Source organism: Pan troglodytes, chromosome 11, assembly GCF_028858775.2.
Source record: "Pan troglodytes isolate AG18354 chromosome 11, NHGRI_mPanTro3-v2.0_pri, whole genome shotgun sequence".
Lineage (NCBI taxonomy): Eukaryota > Metazoa > Chordata > Mammalia > Primates > Hominidae > Pan > Pan troglodytes.
This window is the reverse complement of record NC_072409.2, coordinates 14,327,988-14,346,708: the sequence shown is the minus strand read 5'-3', so window position 1 is coordinate 14,346,708 and position 18,721 is coordinate 14,327,988. Positions and strand designations below refer to the sequence as shown.

Genomic DNA, 18,721 nt, shown 5'->3' with positions numbered 1-18,721 from the left:
CTCTTGGACCCAACACAAAGGGCATTCAATGAAATATACAGGAGGAAAATGAACAAGTCTACCACCACAGGAAGGATAGCCTTCATTCTACAACTGTATTTTGAGCCTATTGACAAATGTCTAAGAGAAAATTGTGAAAGTAGCATGCACACCACCCCCCTTGATCTCTGAGACGTCTGAGAACGTCACAGAGGCCGATGAACTTGCAGACACGGGGAAGAATGGTAGAGATTGTAATCTTTTATCAGCACCGCGGACAGCAGCCAGGCAGGGATCGGGGAGCTGTCCTGGGTGCTAGTGCTAACTGCCAGTAGAGGCAGACACTGATCAAGCTTGTCTGCTGTATGCCAGGCACCATTCCAATGCTGTGCGTATATCATATCATTTAGTGTGCCCAATGAATTTGCAACGTAGGCATCCTTTACCACATTGATATGGTTTGGCTGTGTCCCCACTCAAATCTCATCTTGAATTGTAGCTCCCATAATTCCCATGTGTCATGGGAGGGACTCAATGGGAGGTAATTGAATCATGGTGGCAGGTCTTTCTTGTGCTGTTCTCATGATAGCGAATGAGTCTCACGAGATCTGACGGTTTTATAAAGGGGAGTTCCCCTATACAAGCTCTCTCTCTTTGCCTGCCACCACGTAAGACGTCGCTTTGCTCTCTCTTGCCTTCTGCCATAATTGTGAGGCCTCCCCACCCATGTGGAACTGTGAGTCCATTAAACCGCTTTCTTTTATAAATTACCCAGTATCTGGTATGTCTTTATTAGCAGCATGAAAGTGGACTAATCCACCCATTTTGCAGATTCAGAGACTGAAGATCGGTGATACAGAGCATCTTGTCCAAGTGCACATGGCAGTAGAGCTGGAACTTGAATCTGGAATTATCTGGCTAGTGATCTAGCTCTTCTTCCATGCTGTCTCCACACATCTTCAAAGTCGTCCCACCTCACATTCTCAGCAGGGTGAGGAATCCACCCAGGATCACTCTAGGACAATAATCAAACACAAGTGATATTGAGCCAAGTCCAGTGATGGGCTGATTTGTAGGCCTCTGTCAGTACTGGGAGTGGGAAACTGGAAAGTTGAGTGTCTTGTTCATTTCCAGCCACATGCCTGCCTTCAAAGCATGGCCAAGACTTTGGTTGGGGGAGATGGTGGCAGCCCTAGCTGAGAAAGAGGAGGAGGTGTCACACAGGCCACCTAAGATGGAGCCAGAGAGGTCTCCACCCATAGGCTCTGGTCACCCATCCTGGAGCCCTTTCAGAGCAGTACAGGTTATGGGGCATCAGTGGCCTCCATCCCCCTCCTCCAGGGGAGCAGCCCAATTGATGTCTAACAGCACCTGCTCCCTGGGCTCACTGCCGAGCCCACCCCCTGCTGTGGGCAAGATGGATCTGAAGAGTGGGGCTGAGGCCCCATTTAGAAGATCCTTGAATTGTAAACTAAAGAATTTATATTTTTTCCCACAGAAAATATGGAACTACCTAAAAAATCACTATCCATTTTTAGAACCTTTACTAAGAGCCAAGCATGGTGCTTGGCCACTTCCACCCATTTTCTCATTTAGTCTTTATTACAACCTTATTACTGCCTTGAGGTGGTTACATCATCCCATTCTGACATGTGAAGACCCAGATAGGGGAAAGGACTTAACCAAGGCCACGGAGCTGGTAATGGGGCAGAGCTAGGATGAAAATATGGTCTGTATAATCCCTGATCCTGCACTCATTCTCTCCTGACCAGAAGTCTGTCGCCCCTTGGAGGGCCAAGGATCTAGGGCTCAGGTGAAGGCCTGAGCTGCAGGCTGGGCAGAAGCCCGGCAGGGAGTTCCTTCTGTTTCATTAAGGGTGGAGTCACCATGCTCGCAGCCATAAACCTGCCTCACAGAGAAATTATCTGGGACTTATAAAACTCAGTGGCATTTTCTGGATTCTGAGATTTATCTGGAGCTGTCTACACAGATGTGGGAGACTCTGGACTCTCAGGAAGGGGGCTGGAGCTGAGAGTGGCATGAAGCAAAGTCAAGAGTGCCATGGAGATCAGAGGAGCAGAGATTCACTCCCACCCAAGGGAATCTGGCCTCAAAGTTTTTGAGTCTCCCTTTCCCAGGCCCCTCAGTCTCTCTAGTTCTCCCTGCCTCTCCCAGGTCCTGGGACCATCCTGCCAAGCTACTTTTCCAGTTACTCCCAAAGGAACTTTTTTTGTGGCCAGCTCTGGACCAGTCATATCCTTGCTTTAAAAAGTCACCTCTGCAAGGCCAAGCGCGGTGTCTCACAACTGTAATCGCAGCACTTAGGGAGGCTGAGGCGGGTGGATTACGAGGTCAGGAGATCGAGACCATCCTGGCTAACACGGTGAAACCCCGTCCCTACTAAAAATACAAAAAATGAGCCGGGCGTGGTGGCGGGCGCCTATAGTCCCAGCTACTCGGGAGGCTGAGGCAGGAGAATGGCATGAACCTGGGAGGTGGAGCTTGCAGTGAGCTGAGATCGCGCCACTGTACTCCAGCCTGGGCGACAGAGCGAGACTCAGTATCAAAAAAAAAAAAAAAAAAAAGTCACCTCTACAAATCTTGATTTCCTCATTTGAAGAATGGGATTAGGAATATCCACCCAGCAGTGCCATTGACCTGGTTCATGAGGGCAAGCATGGCCAGTGAGTTGGCCAAACAAGCCCTGGGCTGCCCAGGGGCCCCAGAGTAGTGAGCCAGTGTCTTGAGGTCTGAGACAGCATCAGTGGCTGTGCTTCGTGTTCTGGGGGCTGCTGTGGCAGCTGCCCTGGGCCTTTGTAGTTCTGAGCTCACCCCTACCCCCCTAGAAAGGCCCAGTCTTGCAGAGCACAAAGCAGCCCCTAACCAAGAGTTTTGATCACTACAATCCTTTTTGTTCCCCTTCCATCCAAATGAATCAATTGCAAGTCCCCGAAGATGTTATTGTCTCTCACTTCTGGGAATTTGTACATGCTGCCCTCTGGCTACAGCTCTCTTCTTGTCTGAATTGCCTGAACAATTCCTGTTCAGCCTTTAGGTTAAGAGCCCAGTGGAGACACCCCTACCCTCAGGAAGCCTTCCTTGACCCCTAGGCTGGAGAAGTAGGGATTGCTGCTCTGTGCTCCACGTGCATTGCCGTGCGTGATGTCTTGGGGGAGGGATAAATGGAACATGAGGCAGGAGAGGTGGGGGTGGGGGGCACCACCTCCATAATCCACACCTGTGGCTGCAGAGGGAGCTAGGAGCAGCAAGAGGCATGAACCAGGGCTGGGGAGCACCACTGTGCTGGCCACCTGGAGGTTTCCTGAGCTCAGCCTCTGCTGGAAGGGGCCCAGGTGTGGCGCTTTGTGATGCCAGCCCCAAGGGTGGCTCTGCATAACTGCTGCATGGGAGCAGGAGGCAGCAGCCTGTCCCTGGAGGATCTGAGCCATCAGCTGGCAGGGATCAACACAGCACTGCCCAACCCCAAGCTCTTACCTGCTAAGAGGCAACAGGGCAGGCAGAGAGGGGAGGGAAGTCTGTGCCAAGTCTCAGATCTAAGTCTAGGACCTAGCTCTGCACATTCGTATCAGTAAACCCAGTGTATGCAACTGCATGTGGTCTACATTACTACATGTGTCTCTGAGTCTGGTAATATCAGACTATGTGTTTATGCATATATGTGTGTCTTTATGTCTCTGTACACAAGTATGCCATCAGGGGTGTCCCTGTGCATCCATGTGCCTACACATGTATATCAATGTGTCAGTACATGTGATTGCTGTGTAAATTCACAAGCATGTGATGTATGCAATTGTGTGTTAACAAATAGTGTATGCACTCTGGCCTTCTACTTACACCCACTGGGGTTCAAATCCCAGCTCAGCCACTTACCAGCTTGGGCAAGTCACTTCACTTCGCTGAGCCTTATTTTCCTCATCTGTAAAATGGGAATGAAAATTATAATGCCCATCTTGATTGATTTTTGTAAAAGGATTAAATAGAGCAATGTACTGTTTTTAGAATACTTAACACAGTGGCTGGTCTATCTGAAACAATAAATATCCGCATTTATGATTTGTTTTGTGTGTGTTTGTGGTATGTGGGTATGTGGTTGTCTATGGATTTATATGCCTATCTAAGATGTGTTTATGAGCCAGTCTGGGGTTAAGTGCATAGTCTGGTGCATTTACACATAAGCACATGTGTGTCAGCATGGGCATATGTCTTTATTTCAGCTTTTTTTTTTTTTTTAACTTTTCATGATCCTCTGAAAGCTCAGGGTCCTGGGCAGCCATGACAAATGAGATTGAAGCTCTCAACACTATTTAAAACCTCCTCTGCTGATTCTTGGTCTTTGAAAACAGACAATTATTCTCTTAAAAAAAATCAAATTTGGACTTACCTGGAACACAGACACACGCACCCCAACTGCCCCCCACCCACCCAGGTAACATATATGGTGCACATGCATGCACATATATGTGAACACACATGTTGGCACCCATGATCATCCATGGCTCACTTGTGTATCCCCAGCCTTCAGCCCAGGAGCCAACGCAAGGTGAGCAACACTTAGTTCTTCTTGACTGGGTGACTGTATCTTGATCTTGGAAACAGGTGGAAGTTTCTGCAAGAATCCCGAGCATGACGGCTAGAGAGGGGCAGGTCCTGCATCCTGCCTCTAGCTCAGAAGCCAGTGACAAGGGGGCTATGGCTACTGCATGTACTTTCCAGCGAGGAGCAGGGATTTGGAGTCACCCAGATGTGGGTTCCAGCCCTCCTCCCCAACTGTCCCATTGGATGCAAGAGGATTGCTCTTGGTTGCAGGGATTTGGAGTCACACAGATGTGGGCTCAAGCCCTCCTCCTTGACTGTCCCTTTGGACACAGGAGGATTGCACTTGGTTGCGTGTTCTCCAAGCCCCTTACCTGGGCCTGATCCCAACCCCAAGGCTGCAAACAGAGGAGACTCTGAGCTAGGCCAACCCTTGGGAGCTCCAGATTCCAAGCAGGCCACACAGCAGGGTGTGGCACAGCCCAGGGAAGTGTAGGGTGAGATGAGAGAGGGGAGTAAATCCAGTCTGTGGGCTCAGGAAAGATAGATTCTGGCCAGCCCAGGGACCAGGCCAGCTGTTACTCAAAAGTCAGACCAGGGAGATGGACAGCAAAATTAAGAGTAAGTGCTTAGCAAATTGACAAGGTGATCTTATGTTTGTTGAATCTAATAATTTTAAAAATATGGGGCCTGCATTCATACACTAGTATTCATAGCAGTATTATTCACAATAGCCAACTGGCAGAAACAACTCAAATGTCCCCTGACAGATGAATGCATAAACCAAATGTGGCATATGTGTACAATGGAATATTATTCAGCCTTACAAAAGAACAAAGTGTTGTCACATGCTACAACAGGGATGGATCTTGAAAACATGATGCTAAGTGAAAGAAGCCGGTCACAAAAGGGCATACTATATGGTTACAAGTACCTAGAACAGTCAAATCCATGGAGACAGAAAGTAGAGGGTGGTTACCAGGGGCTGGAGGGAGAGGGCAATGGGGAATTAGTGTTTAATAGGGACAGAGTTTCAGTTTAGGATGATGGAAAAGGATGGGTGATGGTTGCACAGCAATGTGAATGTACTTAAGGCCACTGAATTTTACACTTAAAAGGGGTTGGGCCGGGTGCGATGGCTCACGTCTGTAATCCCAACACTTTGGGAGGCCCAGGCGGGTGGATCACGAGGTCAGGAGTTTGAGACCAGCCTGACCAACATGGTGAAACCCCTTCTCTAGTAAAAATACAAAAAATTAGCTGGGCGTGGTGGCACCCGCCTGTAGTCCCAACTACTCGGGAGGCTGAGGCAAGAGAATCACTTGAACCCAGGAGACCATTGTGGAAAGCAGTGTGGTGATTCCTCAAAGAGCTAAAAGTAGAACTACCACTCGACCCAGGAATCTCATTACTGGGTATATAACCAGAGGAATATAAATTGTTCTACCATAAAGACACATGCATGCGTGTGTTCATTGAAGCACTGTTCACAATAGCAAAGACATGGAGTCAACCTAAATGCCCATCAGCTACAGATGGGAGAAAGAAAATGTGGTACATATACACCATGGAACACTATGCAGCCATAAAAAAGGATGAGATCATGTATTTTACCAGAACATGGATGGAGCTGGAGGCCATTATCTTTAGCAAACTAACGCAGGAACAGAAAACCAAATACCACATGTTCACACTTGTAAATGGGAGCTAAATGATGAGAACACGTGAATACATAGAAGGGAACAACAGACACTGGGGTCTACTCTGGGCGGGAGGGTGGCAGGAGCGAGAGGAACAGAAAAGATAACTATTGGATACTGAGCTTAATACCTGGGTGATGAAATAATCTGAACAACAAACCTCCATGACAAGAGTTTACCTATGTAATAAATCTTTACATGTACCCCTGAGCCTAAAATAAAAGTTAAAAAAAATGGAAAATTTATGTTTGCATATATTAACACAGTTAAAAAGGGGATTTCATCTGTATTTTTTAAAGTCAGGTTTATTGGCATATAATTTACATGCAGTAAAATTCACCCTTTGGAGTGTGTAGTTCTATTAATGTTGACAACCTTGTACAGTCATGTGACCCCCAGCACAACCAAGACACAGAACAGCGCCATGCTTCTCAAAGTTCCTCATGCTGCTTTGCCATCATTTCCCCCCTCCCCTCAAATTAGCCCCTAGCAACCACTGATCTGTTTTCTGTCCCTATCATTTTTTGTTTTTCTTTTTCGCAAAATGTCATCCTACAGAATATAATCTCTTGAGTTGCGCTGCCTTCACCTAGCATAACGTGTCCGAGAGCCATCCATGTTGCATATATCAATAATTCTTTCCTTTTCATTGCTGAATAGTATTCCCTTGTATGGATGTACCACAGTTTGCTTCTCCATTTGCCATTGAAGGACAGTTGAGTTGTTGGCAATTATAAATAAAACCACTGAAAACATTCACATACAGGCTTTTGCATGGACATGTGTTCTCATTTCTCTTGCCAGGTCATATGGTAAGTGAATGTTTAACTTTATAAGAAACATTTATAATAAACATTTAACTTTATAAGAAACTGCTCAGCTATTATCCAAGGTTATATCATTTTGTTTTTTAATTTCTTTTTTTAGTACTTCAATTTTATTGCTGTTCTACAAAAACATAGATCCACAATGGATCAGAATTAAAAAGCAACCTGGTCCTACCCTACAGTAAGTTTTAGGAGCTCTAGTTTGCAAAGAGTCAGTAGATGAAGCATTGGGGAAAAGGCTTATCAGCAAAGACAGCAACACTTGCAAATGTCTAGGGGCACCTACAGGACTGAGAGCTTGGAATGGAGAGGGTGGCTGGTGAACAGGGAGGCTGAGGATGGGGTCAGGGACCAGATGGTGCGAGATTCTGGGGGTTAAGCTGGGACTTTATCTGGAGGAGTGTTTGGAAAGCCATTGAAAGCTCTTAGGCAGAAGAAAATGATTTGATTTACATTTCAGAAAGATCCCTCTGGCTGAGAGTGGCAGCTCCCTGTGACTCCCGCAGGCCTCCAGGCCAAAGAAGAGGAGACCCAGACTGGGATGTTGGCAGCAGTGGGCTTAGAAAGTACAATGGATAGAATTTGGGGGTGTACTAGATGGGGGTGGGGGGCAAGGCTTTGAATGGAGTGAAGGGGACTCAGCTGCTCTGGCTTAAGCTGGAGCTCCCTTTAGGGGAGTCAGTGGGATCAGGAGGGGCCTGTGTGGGGTGGGAGTCAGTCAGAGATGGAGACCTCCTAGCTCTGCCTCCAGGAGTGCCTGCCCCGCCCAATCTGGATTCAATTCAGCTGTCACTCAGGCAGGCCTCTGAAATGTCCCCAAACAGCCAGTGATTTGTGCAGGCCTGGCCAGCCCGTTGTTTCGCTGGGATGTGGTCTTTGCCAAGATTAACAAAGGGCTCTGGGGGTGTTGGGGGGCATGGGAGGAGGTGGCCAGGGAGAGGGGGCTCATCTCAGGCCCAGCTGCCGCCAGTGAAGGGTGTTGATTTCAGCCTTCGTCTTAAGTATACGTGGGCCTCTGGGCTTTTGAGGTTGTGTGCACACAGCTTTCAGTTGCATGTAGGCGATTCAGTGCACTCGTGGGTATGTGTGCATCGGGCATCTCTCTCGGGGTGCCTGCGTCACTGTGCACTGATGGGGATCTCCATACATGCAGCGGTATCTTCTCTGTCTGCCCCTCCAAATCTACCCTCTGCCCTGCTCTGTGCCCCAAGGAGGCTGACGCTATGCAGCACATCAGCCAGGTTCCTTGTTGTCTGGGTTCAACCAGGGGGAGGCTTGGCCAGGAGATCAGAGGGCAGGGAGGGATGGGACAGGTTGGCTCCTTCCCCATGGGGCTGTGGCTCGGGTGCTGTCTCTCTCCCACAGCCACAATTTCCACTGGACAATCCTCTCCAAAGCCACAGCTCTTACCAGCTCCTGCAATTGTTCACTCCCCTGGACCCTTCAGGCCTAGCACTCTCCGCTATGGCCAGCCTCCAGGTGCTTCGCTGTGGCTTTGGGGTCTCCCTTAGCCCTGCCCTCACCCTTGTAAATGGCCCCTTGATAAAATTTTCCTCACCTTGTTTGTGCTGATTGTTCCCTGCTGGGGTCCTGGCTGAGACAGCCCGTGCATACATGTGGGTACGTGTGCAAGTGTTCATAGTGCATCGCTTGAATGGGCCTGCACACATATCTGAGTGTATTTGTGCACACATCTGCATGTACTTTGTCCATGTGGGCATCCTTAAATGTGCCTATATAACCATTTGAGAATATGGGCACATGTGTATGCATGTATGCCCATGTGGGTGTGTGCATTGTCTCGTGTGTTTCACATGTGCATGCTTTTGGGTGGGAATGGCTGCATGTGGCTATGAGTGTATGCTGCCAAAGCCAGAATAAGGGCAGAGACTGATAGTTGCAGGTACAGGCGGCTTCTCCTACAGGCTCCCAGACAGCCAAGTATCACAGGGCAGCTCCTCTCAGGTTCCCCCATGGGGCCTCTTAAGAAGCTTTGCCCCTCCAAAGGGAACTGTTCCCAGGAGTTCAGCTTGTTTTGTTCAAAAAATATCACTGGGGCCCCTGCTGCCTCCATCATTACCCTCTGAGGCACTCCCCTCCCCATGTCAGGTAGCCTCCTTCGGCTGCAGTCTCAGGACCTCAAACCACTTGCAGCTTCAGATGATGCTCAGAGAGCAAGACCCACCTTTACTGAAAGGGTTATTATCTTTGCTCCATAACAGTCTTTTGCAAGAACTCAGAAGTTATCAAGAAAATCCAACTCGGCCAGGCACGGTGGTTCATGCCTGTAATCCCAGCTCTTTGGGAGGCTGAGGGGGGTGGATTGTTTGAGGACAGAAGCTCAAGACCAGCCTGGACAACATGGCAAAACCCCGTTTCTACTAAGAATACAAAATAGTAGTTGGGCACAGTGGTGCACACCTGTAATCCCAGTTACTCAGGAGGCTAAGGTGGGAGAATTGCTTGAACCCAAGAGGCAGAGGTTGCAGTGAGCCGAGATCACGCCACTGTACTCCAGCCTAGATGACAGAGCGAGAGTCTGTCTCAAAAAAAAGAAAAAGAAAGAAAATCCAACTCAAACTCTATAAACCAACTCTATAAAAATGAAAGATTTCTGTGCAGCAAAAGGAATCAAATAAATTTAAAAGACACACAAATTTACTAGAAATAATTATCTATAATTTATATTATAGACTAAGAGTAATATCTATGACATGCAAAGAGTTCCTGCAAACAAATAAGAAAATAATAACAACCTGATAGTAAATGGGCTGACATATTGTCAAGTATTTCAAAAAGAAATATTACCAAAAGCCAGTAAATAGATGAAGAAAGCTTACACTGTCGAGTAACAATGAAAATTAAAATGTGTGATACAATCACTTTTTGCCCAACAGGTTTACTAAACTAAAAAACGTAATATTCAATGACAAAGGGGGTGTGGGGAACTGAGCACACTCACGTGCTGTGGGAGGGGATATAAATTGATATTGGAGGGGAGGGGACAATTTAATAGTATCTGTCAAAATTGATAGATTTGGGGATTACAGTGCACATCCTATACCCAAGCAATTTCACTTGCAAAAATCTATGTTGCACAATCACTAGCACATGCATGCAAAGATATGTCTGTAAGGTTATTCCTTAAAGAATCAGTAATGTAAAAAATGTATTACACTGGTGCAAAAGTAATGGCAAAAACCGCAATTACTTTTGCACCAACATAATATTTATAAACAACTTAAATGTTGTTTAGAGGAAATATGGATGACTAAATTTTGGTATATCTATACTCTGGAATACTATAGCACTATTTTAAAAAGTGAAGTAGGCCAGGCGTGGTGCTCACGCCTGTAATCCCAGCACTTTGGGAGGCTGAGGCAGGTAGATTGCCTGAGGTCAGGAGTTCGAGACTAGCCTGGCCAACATGGCGAAACCCCATCTCTACTAAAAATACAAAAATTAGCTGGGCATGGTGGCAGATACCTGCAATCCCAGCTACTTGGGAGGCTGAGGCAAGAGAATTGCTTGAACCCGGGAGGCAGAGGTTGCAGTGGGACAAGATTGTGCCACTGCTCTCCAGCCTGGGTGACAGAGTGAGATTCTGCCTAAAAAAAAGAAAAGAAAAGAAAAAAGAAAAAGAATGAAATAGATCTGTAGTATGGACACAGAATCTATAAAATTCATAATACATTTTCTAATATAAAAAGAAAAATTGAAAACAATATATTATTAACCCTTAATAGTTTAAGATAACAGGTTAAAAAACAAACAAAAGAGGCTGATTCTTTTGTTTGCTCATGCAAACAAATGGTGGCTCATGCCTGTAATCCCAGCAATTTGGGAGGCCGAGGCAGGTGGATCACCTGAGGTCAGGAGTTCGAGACCAGCCTGGCCAACATGGTGAAACCTCGTCTCTACTAAAAATACAACAATTAGCTGGGAGTGGTGGTGGGTGCCTATAATCCCAGCTACTTGGGAGACTGAGGCAGGAGAATCGCTTGAACCCAGGAGGCAGATGTTGCGGTGAGGTGAGATCATACCGAGACACTCCAGCTTGGGCAACAGAGTGAGACTCCGTCTCAAAAAAAAAAAAAAAGAAAGAAAAGAAAAGAGAAAGCAATGTGTTAGACAACCCCATTTTTGTTTCTGAAAAAAAAAAAACAACTGTGTGTGAATGGGTTTAATATTTTGAAAAGTATTAATGTGGTTATAAAAATATTTTCTGAGTATGCAATAATGGGTCAGGGAACCAACCATCTGCCTTGAAAAGATAGTCCAGAGCAAAGGGCAGTCATGCCTTGCTCACAAGTCATGCCAGAATGTGAGAGCTCTTAGTCTGTTCAAGCTGCCATAGCAAAGTGCCATAGACTGGGGGGCATAAACAACAGAACTTTATTTCTCACAATGCTGGAGGCTGTCAGTTCAAGGTCAAGGTGCCAGACAATTTGGTTGCTGGTGAGGGCTCTCTTCCTGGCTTGCAGATGGCCACCTTCTCACTGTGTCCTCACATGGTGGGAAGAGAGAACGAGAGGGAGATTGCTTCTTCTTCTCATAAGGCCACCAATCTGGTTGGATTAGGGCCCCATCCTTCTGATCTCATTTAGCCTTAATTACCTCCAGAAAGCCCTGCCTTCAAATACAGTCACATTGGGGGTTAGGACTCCAACATATGAATTTGGGGGGACACAAATCTATAGCAAGCTTCATGGGGAATTGTGTTGCAACAGGGACTACCCAAGAAGGTGACCAATAATGGCCATCTTGGAGTCTGGCTACCACAGCCCATGTTTTGTGGCATCTTTGGATAATTTCTTTCTGATGCAAACAGCCTTGGAAGACAGGCAGAGTCTCTCCCTCTAGAGCCAAAAGCAGCCATGCTCACTGCCCATTAGAGAAGGCTTGGGCTTCCTAAACTCGGGGTTCCTCTCCTGTGACACAGTCCACTGTGTGTTCCCAGGGTTTCTGGGGCTCTTCATGTTGATATGTGGGAATTTAGGCTTGGAAACCAATGAGAAAATGCTGATACTCTGGCTTCTGCTATTGCTGTGAGTCATGACCTGTCCTTTGTGTCAGACCCTGGAGCCTCATGTCTTCTACCAGCATCCATGAAGCTGTGGCAGGCTAACTTGTTAGCTTGCAAGTAGGGTAAAATCTCACACCCTAGACAGTGCTTGACAGTCCTCTGTTACACTGAGTCAGGGTTCACCCTTGTGGCCAGAATACGGCAGAAGTGATGTTATGTAACCTCAAGACTATGTCATCAGGATAGCGTAGCTTCTGTCTGGTTCTCTTAGGATTCTCACTCTCGGATCCCAGATACCATGCTGTGAGGAAGCTCAAGTTGCTCTATGGAGAGGCCCCCATAGAGAGGAGCTGATAGCCCATGCTAGCTTGCCGGAAATATGAGGGAGCCAACTTAAAACAGATCCTCCAGCCCAGTCCAACCTGCAGATCATTTGCAGCCCTGCTGACATCTTACTAAAATCTCAGGAGCAACTCCGCCAGAACTGCCCAGCCAACTCCCCCTCACCAAATTCCCAACTCAGAGGAATCAGGAGAGATATTACATGATGACTGCTGTTTGAAGCCATTACATTTTGGGTTGATTTATTATGAGGGTTGATTATTAACACATGGGACTCTTGGCTCAGCCCCCTAGTAGCAGTGGCAGCCAGCAGAGGGAGACTCGAAGCTTTCCTGTGTTGTTCAGAGGAAATATGGATGACTAAATTTTGGTATATCTATACTCTGGTATACTGTAGCACTATTAAAAAAAATGAAGTAGGCCAGGCACAGTGGCTCACGCCCATAATCCCAGCACTTTGGGAGACTTGAAGCTTTCCTGTGTTGTGTAGAGGCAGTGGTAAGAGCCAGGGCCACTGCGAGGCAAGAGAGGGTGACTTCAGGCCAGAGGGAAGCTGGGTGGGGCTTTTGGGCTATGGCCTGGATGGAGGATGAGAAATTACAGTAACCTCAGCCTTCAGTCTGAACACTTGTAGGGCACATGGCAACCAGGGAGAGGGACACAGTCCCAGAGGCCAAAGAAGGCAGATGGTGACTCTGAGCCTATGGCCCCAACTCTCCCTCCCCCACACAAGGCCACTGATATGTTTTGGCTGTGTCCCTACTCAAATCTCATCTTGAATTATAGTTCCCATAATCCCCAAGTGTCATGGGAGGGAGCCGGTGGAAGGTAATGGAATCATGGTGGTGATGGTTTATAAATGGCTTTTACCCTCTTCACTCAGCTCTCATTCTCTCTCCTGCCACCCTGTGAAGAGGTGTCTTCCACCATGATTGTAAGTTTCCTGAGGCCTCCCAGCCATGTAGAACTGTGAGTCAATTAAATCTCTTTTCTTTATAAATTACCCAGTCTTGGGTATTTCTTCATAGCAGCATAAGAATGGACTAATACAGCCACGTAAGCCACACTTCCCCTTAAGCATCCAGGCACAACCACTGGAGAGAAGCGAGACAAGGGAGCTATCTGGGGAGATCAGGAACTACAAGAAGGACCAGTTTAGATGATTGGACTGGACAAATGGAATCCACACATAGGGGAAAGTGTCCTATTGTTCCCACTGGCCAATGGTTGTGGGGCTCAAGAAGACAAAATAAAGAAACAACGTTTATCCACATTTCCAAGTTGTAATATGAATAACATTTGTGATCTTGCGAGCTACACACACACACACACACACACACACACACACACATGCACATGTAAATAGAAAACATCTGAAAGGATCTATGATCAATTGATAACAGTGATTACTCCTAGAGAGAGATTTTTTACTCTATTGGTTTTGTTTTTATTTTTAAAAATGTATTTATCTCTCTTTTTTTGCTAAAAGCATTGAAGGGGGAGAGAGAAGAAGAAAGTATCAGGTGGTGGAGGAATACGTCTGAAAATGATCGTTGGGTAGGCAGGTCTGGGTTAGGAATCCTGGATCCACAACTTACCTGCTGTGTGTTGGAGGGCAAGTTAATAAATCCCTCTGAGCCTCAGTTTCCCCATCTATACAATGGGGGATGGCAATAGGACCTCCTTCCTAGGACAACGGTAAATATTCAGTGAAATAACCCATGTAAAGCATTCAGATCAGCATCTGACATGAAGTCAATGTTAACTTTTGTGTATAACAAATCCCATCATCAGCATGTTTTGCTTTTGTTCATTATTTTGAAAGATTAGAAATTCAGAAAAATCAAGAGAATAGTATAATAATCACACATAATCATTCCACCTAGATTCACAGCAAATATACAGGCATGTGTTCTCCCTTTTAAAAATGAACCAAACATTACAGATCAAGCTGCAGCCCTCCCAGCCACCCCCGGGCTCCCCTCTGGCCTCCTTTCTCCTGGGCAGGTCCCAGCAGGAGTGTCATGCATTTGCTTTTGCTCCAGTCATTCTCCCAAGTGCAGCTCCCGTGCTGGGTGGTTGGAGGCCTTATCCCCTGAACCCAATGATGCAGAGAGGGACGCCTAGAGACACAGGTGGCAGGTGAGCAGCAGGTGAGGCAGGAGGAGCCATCCAAGGGAGGGCCCCATGAGCTGCCCCAGAGAAGGAGAGGTGAGAAGAGGGCCGGAAGCTGTTCCAGGTGCCTGATGGGCTCTGAGATCTGCCAGTTTCCTGACAATGGTTTAGTCATGATCACCTGCACACAGTCCCAGGGCCACTTGCAATGTCACCTGCACAGTTAGCCCCACCTCCCAGTGTCACCAATACAGTCACAGAGTCACACAGAATGTTCCCTGTACCATCAGGCCCATCACCCCATGTCAATCCAACACATACAACGTCACCTGCCCATTAGCGAGTCTCACTATGCACAGCCAACACTCACTCATGCTGTCACCTGCACAGCCACGCAGTCACTCACGACCTCACCTGCTCATGCCCAGTCCCATCGCAGTGTCACAGGCACAGTCATGCAATTTCCACAGCAGCGTCCACACAGTCCCTCATGTTGTTGCCTGCACACAGCCACACAGTGTCCCAGGCACAGTCACACACAATCCCACAGAGTCACCTGCCTGCAACCAGCCACGCACGGTCATTTGCCATCCCATGCTTGCCGTCCCCCAGCCTTGCCAGGGGGTCTGACATCACAAACAGTGTCACAGGCAGACCCCTCCCCTGCAGAGCCCTGCCCACAGACCCACTGCCCACCATGTGCCCGCCGGTCAGCCTGGGCTGGGGCTGCCCTGGTCAGAGGCCTGGGCCTGCCTTTGCCCTCAAGCTGGCTCTTCAGGAGCAGCTTGGGTTCCACTTGAGCCCCAAGGATGAGACTGGAGCCGGGGGCCTGCTGCTGCTGGAAGCAGAGCCAACGCAAAGAAAAGCCTTTGTTCTTGGTGGGTCGGTCATTAAGAGGAGCCAGAATCCCTCTGCCAGCCCCTCCCCTCCAACAAAGGAACAAAACAGCAGCTATTTTTAGACTCGTGTCAAACTCCCCCTCAGACCCTGGGTGGGGAGTCCCGGTAGAGGGGCGTCTTTGAGGGCTCTAATGAGCCTGCGGCCGGCAGGTCCTGCTCTCCAGGCAGCTGGCCCTTGGCTCTGCCAGGGGAGAAGCGAGCCCAGGATACTCCCGAGACAAAGAGGAGGGCCAGACAATGAGAACAATGCCCGGAGCCCCAGGATGCCCACTTCCAGAGAGCAACCCCCACTCTTTGGAAGGAGGTCTCCCTGGACACAGGGCAAGGGCATCAGGACACCCCCTACCTTGTGTAATCCTCCAGGCACCTCACTGGCTCCGTGTCCCAGAGGAGGCAAGTGACTTGCTTGGAGGGGCAGGTGATTTCTGCTACATGAACCTTGTGTGATGGGATACTCTGGATGGCCCAGATCCAAGTCTGATGGTCCAGATCCCAGCTCTGCCCCTTACACTTGTGTGGCCTCAGGCCTCAGTTCCCCCACCTGTAAAATGGAGATAAGGCCAGTCACGGTGGCTCACACCTGTAATCCCAGCACTTTGGGAGGCCAAGGTGGGCGGATCAACTGAGGTCAGGAGTTTGAGATGAGCCTGGGTAACATGGTGAAACCCCGTCTCTACTAAAAATACAAAAATTATCTGGGCATGGTGGCGCGCACCTGTAATCCCAGCTACTCAGGAGGCTAAGGCAGGAGAATTGCTTGAACCTGGGAGAGAGAGGTTGCAGTGAGCCAATATCGCACCACTGCTCTCCAGCCTGGGCAATAGAGTGAGACTGTCTCAAAAAATAAAATAATATAAATAAATAAAATGGAGATGATAATTCTCGCCTCCACAGTTGCTTTGAAGAGTCTGGGGGATAAGACCTGGGCACATAGCAGGTCCTCAGCCAGTCCGAGAGCCCTGGATTGTGTGGGCTCCTTGCCAAGCAAGGGCTTTGTCTTGTTCAAAGCTGGATCCAAGGGCCCAACGCACTGCCGGGCACATAGTAGGTGCTCAATAAATATTTGCTCAAGAGGTTAATGAAGGGTCCTTACCAGCCTTCAGCCCTACAGGCTTGACCCAACTTAAGCCACTTTCTTCCCAAGCGCTGCTCCCCAGCCTCCTCTTGGAAAGAAACTTGCTGGCTAGGGTGGAGCCCTCGTCTGCAGGTAAGAAGCTGCCTCCCCAGGCTGGAAGTCCCATGCTGCAATGACAGCGTTCTGACACCAGGGGGCGCGGTCTCTTAAGGTTTCCACAGCAGCCTGGGTCCTTCCCGCGGGGGCCTGGAGGGCTGGAGAGGATGCGGCCCACCCGGTGGGGCACCTGCCCACCCTCGTTAGCGGAGATCTACGGGGTCGTTCTAAAACTCTATGGAGCAGCAGCATTACAACCGAGTCATCATCCCTCAAAGCTTAGAAAGAAGCACTTCTTCAGGTCTCGCCTCCTCCACTGACTTTAAGCCACTTTCTAGTGCCCTGTCCTCAAAGATTATCTATGGTGATCCCCTTGCTCCCCAATTCTTGCCTGACCAGACTTCAAGATTCCTTGTTCTGTCATCCTTCTGTTCCCGCAGCTGGGGAAGCCCAGACCATCAGAGCCGGAAGGGTCTTCCTAGTTGATCTCATGGTCTTCCAGCCCATTCTACAGATGGGAACACTGAGGCCCACAGAACAGAACTGCATCTTCCAGGCTGAACAGCAAGGAGGAAGCAGCCAAGACCCATGCCCAGGCTCTCTTTTTCAGCTGGCGCCATTTTGCTCATGGATTGTTTCACTGTTGTTCCAGGTAAAGGGAGAATGGGGGAAAAGGAGGGAAGAGAAGGGGAAAAAGGGAAGGGAAAAGGGAAAAAGGAGGAAGAAAGATCCTGAGCCTTCTTATTCTGTTCCAGACCCTAGGCATTCCTCTTCACCCTCGGCATTTCCCTGAGTCCTCTACAAACCCTTGAAAAACAACCCATGATTATCTCCATTGATGGATGAGGAAAGTGAGGCCGGGTGAGGTTGCCCCAAGTTTCACAGCTAACAAATAACAGTACCAGTATTTGCCCCAGGGCCATCTGATTCCCAAATTGTATATGGTTCAACCTAATACAGCAGAAAGAAATTCCCACATTCTTTCTGCTGTATTAGGTTGAACTGCATAAAATTGCTGTTCCCATGGCCAGGCATGGTGGCTCAAGCCTGTAATCCCAGCACTTTGGGAGACCAAGGCAGGTGGATCACTTGAGGTCAGGAGTTCAAGACCAGCCTGGCCAACATGGTGAAACCCTGGCTCTACTAAAAATTAGCCAGGCGTGGTGGCACGTGCCTGTAATCCCAGCTACTTGGGAGGCTGAGGCAGGAGAATCGCTTGAACCTGGGGAGGGGGAGGCTGCAGTGAGCTGAGATCACCCCACTGCACTCCAGCCTGGGTGACAGAGTGAGACTCCATCTCAAAAAAAAGTAAAAAATAAAATAAAATAAAATTGCTGTTCCTGTAGGTCGAAATTTTTCAAATATCTGGTATGCTTAAACTCAACACTATGCCAAGGGAAACCCTTATCCTGAAGGTAAGAGCCATTTACTAGAATACTCTGGTGGCAGTGGGGGAGGGGAAAACCTATTTCTTTAGGTGCAAAACACCCTGGGGAGACTGCTATTCCCTCCACCCCACCCCCAAAGCCCAGATCAAGATCCTGGAGTGGCCGCCTGACTCTAGAGGCCCAAGTTCAAGAACTTCTGACCACAGAGGGGTCACACAGCATGGGCAGGAGGAGCTTTAGGGTGAAGAGTCCTGGGGCGGGAATGTGACTTCTCCAATGATGCCAGGGAGGACCCTTGGAAGAGAGATGAATCTACATGGTATAAACTTAGAATGTCACAGAATATCATGACTAGAATGCCACAGAATATCATGACTAGAATGCCACAGAGTGCTATAGAATGTCCAGGAATGTCGTAAAATGCTCTGGAATGTCAAAGAATGTCACGGGGTATTGTGAATTCTTGTAAATGTCAACGGATGTCATAGAATGCTGCAGATCATTGTAAATGTCATGGAATGTCAAGGACCACCTTCCGAAGACAACGTCATCAGAGAGTGCTGCAGATAGCTGTAAATGTCATGGAATGACTTAGAACATCATCATGCTAGACCGTTGTCGGGTGTTACAGAATGTCAGCACCACAGAATGTCACAGAAACTTTGAGACAGCCGGAAAGGACTTTGGTGATCACCCAGGTTCACCTGCTCATTTTGCAGA

The 18,721-nt window shown here is 48.1% G+C and overlaps 1 long non-coding RNA gene across 1 annotated transcript; it reads left to right on the top strand.

The window, feature by feature from the left end:
* The first annotated feature begins 15,242 nt into the window (after positions 1 to 15,242).
* On the top strand, positions 15,243 to 17,474 carry LOC134807599 (uncharacterized). The gene is made up of 3 exons (XR_010148486.1): positions 15,243 to 15,421; positions 17,054 to 17,265; positions 17,369 to 17,474. It is a non-coding gene; the product is annotated as an uncharacterized LOC134807599 (long non-coding RNA).
* Positions 17,475 to 18,721: the final 1,247 nt, after the last annotated feature.